Consider the following 3,099-nt stretch of genomic DNA (forward strand, 5'->3'; position numbering starts at 1 on the left):
ATCCCACCCAAAGAGCAACTTCTGCTGCGCAGCTGGCTTTCTAGGCAGCAGCGCTATCGTGATGTCAGCGGGGGACATTGTGACAAGCCAGTGTTCCGTCACTTCATGTTGTGCACTGTTCAAACGGAAAATACATCAACAGGCAGACTACAGAAAAGCTTACTAACAAAGGTTAGAGAGGGGCTTTCTCAGAGGGCTTTTTACAGTTTGTCTATTCCCAATTAGCCGTTTAAGTATGCTTAATGAAAGTACTAATTCTTTCATAGGCCGCCCATTCTTAGTATTTGACGTTCCTTATATTGCGGTATCAGGCTTCGCAGCAGGTTGCAAAACATTCATCACCCATGACTGTCCCCAATTGGGCTCAGAAGCTAAATGTCTATCATGACCTCTCTTTTTGAAAGTCCAAGAGCAAGCAAACTCTTCCTCCAGGAGAGGGAGCCAACAGATCACTAAAGACATCATCATTGCTCAAAGAAAACACCGAAAAACAATGGAAGCTTTAATTGGAGTGGAATCTGATAGACAGCACCTGATGCCAAGTCTGCATCTTCTAACACCTGCAGTCACTGCAGCAGCTGAATCCAATGTGTCCAAAAGGGATCTATTCTATTCAATTGCAAATGATCTAGATAAGACTGAGAATAAGATACTGCACGGGACATAGCAGAGTTGGTCAAGTTGAGTGGAGATGAGTTTGCTATTTGGCACAGCTTTTGCATCAATAAAGCAAGTAAAAGGTGTGAAAGATAAAAAAAAGGGTGAAAGTGTGAAAAGTGAATTGGCCAAATTGAGGTGCATATAAAGTTTTTGCTTTCTTTCAATTCACTAATGGGGCTCATTTGAATCAGGTGAATTGAGTTCTGCTTTTGGAAACTGGGTTAAGAAGGGGTGCACCGGTCCTGGAGGTACTGCAATACCAGGTCAATGCGTGGAGTGGACAGAGCAAGATTTTTTCCATCTCCTTGTTCTAAAAATCCATTAAATATATGGTCCCCAGAGAGGGGACGTATCAGATATTAAACTGATAAGAACAGATTTAATTTTTTTTTTTTTCTGTTTATCAGTAGGACTTCAAAATAACAAAGGTGATCGCCTCCCGTTGCCTGGGAACCGTCCAGGCACAAGAGGGCTATGTGTCACCAGAAGGCGCACACACTTCCTCAAGGCCGGCAGACGTGCAATCCCAGGCACCTTCCAGTACCGACCAAGGTAGCGTCCTCCGAAACTACACTTGATCTTAGCCAAAAGGCCGAGAAGCTATAACCCGAATTGGTTACGGCCTTGAGTGGCACCCTGGCCTATACCGGACACATCTTAGGGAGAGGGAGACAAACCCACGCCTACAGAAGACATTTTTTCACCCAAGCCAACCCTTGAAAAGGCTGTTTTGCAGAGCAAAAACAAGAAGAATGATGCTTTTTGCAGCCGCCGCCCACTGCAATTAATCTGAATAACTCCTCCTCCTCCAAGCACCTCCCCTCCCCCTTGCAGTCTTTCCAATTCATGATACAAAAAGACGGACGGACAGGACAGGACAGGACAGGCTGCCTGACTTTCCGTCACTGCCACCCTTTGCCATCCTTGCCCGTAGAAAGCCCTTTCATCATCCCCAAACCCTAATCTTTTCCCTTCCCTTCCCAGCTGCGTCTCACTCCCTTTCATTAGGAAGTGAGCGCAGCCTTTTCTCCGTTCTGCACATGCGCGACGTTAAACACAAATGCGCAGGCGTGCGTTCCATTAGCCTCACTGCATTCCACTCCCATACAGGAAGTGGGCGCAGCTATTACTACGGTCGCACATAAAAGAACCCACGGCCACCACTGCACACAGCTGACTCCACCACAGGACACCCACTTCTACACCAACGCAGGTAAGACAGGATCGGCACCTCTATGCTCCCGTTACAATCAGGCTCAGTCACCATGTGATAACGCTCTCAACTCTTTAGTTGCAGGCTCCCCTTGCTTCACCTCCACTGGCTGTGCTGCCATTTCCTCTCCCACCTGGAAGGTATACTTTATTCCACTATTTTCCTGTTTCTCTCTTCCCCCTTTTCCCATAACCTACTTTTATCTGCATTTGTGGGGTATCTATATGCTATTTACATCATAGTTTTATTCATTAATATGGAAGGGAAGAGTGCCCATGAGAGTGTTGAACTGCGGAGAGCAAGAGATTAAGCTGCTCCGATTTGCCACCATTGATAAGCTGTTCTCAGTAGATACACATGCTATCCAAACAGCAGCATCCACCATTGCTTCAGCCCACCCATTCAGTGACAGCTCACCAAGTCAGCCAGAGGAGTGGTGTAAGGAATTACACGTAGGCACTGACTCCACACCTTCACATCACAAGAAGGGGGTCTACAGGCTAGTGCAAGAATACGAGCAAGTCTTCAGCAAACATCCGCTAGACTTTTGAAGAATAAAAGGGGTCAAACACTACATCCCCACAAGTGCACACCCACCCATCAAAGAGAGATATAAGCCAAAACTACCTGCACATTACCAGTGTACCAAGGACATGTTGAGCAACATGAAGGAGGCTGGGGTTATCCGTGACAGTTGTAGCCTCTGGGCAGCTCCGTTGGTCCTGTTAAAGAAGAAGGACAGCACCACTCCCCTGTATTGAGGAATAGCTAGCTGCATTGAGAACTGCAAATTATTTTTCTACCCTTGATCTCACTAGTCGCTATTGGCAAGTGTCCGTTGCTGAGGCAGACCGGGAGAAGACCGCCTTTGCCACCCCGATGGGTCTCTGCGAGTTCAAAAGCATGCCCTTCGAGCTGTGCAATTTGCCAGGAACCTTCCAGAGGCTGATGGAATGCTGCTTGGGACACCGAAACTTTGAAACGGTACTGCTATACCTTTATGATGTTATTGTTTATTCTAAAGCAAACAAGATTTTAGGGTGTATAAAAAGGGAGATTAGATCCGGTGATCCCAACGTATTGTTAACCCTCTATAAATCACTTGTAAGGCCACATCTGGAATATGGGGTAAAGTCCTGAGCAGGTTGATAACCATTGGTTTGAGCATGGTAGGGTGTAGTGCGCATCTTCCTGCATCGGTAAAAGCTGCAGAAGTCCTTGAAGAT

General features: G+C 46.5%; 1 pseudogene; it reads right to left on the reverse strand.

Annotated features, from left to right (window-relative positions):
• Positions 1-886: 886 nt before the first annotated feature.
• LOC142268374 (U2 spliceosomal RNA) lies at positions 887-1,093 on the reverse strand (annotated as a pseudogene).
• Positions 1,094-3,099: the final 2,006 nt, after the last annotated feature.

This window comes from Anomaloglossus baeobatrachus, unplaced genomic scaffold (assembly GCF_048569485.1).
Source record: "Anomaloglossus baeobatrachus isolate aAnoBae1 unplaced genomic scaffold, aAnoBae1.hap1 Scaffold_300, whole genome shotgun sequence".
Classification (NCBI taxonomy): Eukaryota; Metazoa; Chordata; class Amphibia; order Anura; family Aromobatidae; genus Anomaloglossus; species Anomaloglossus baeobatrachus.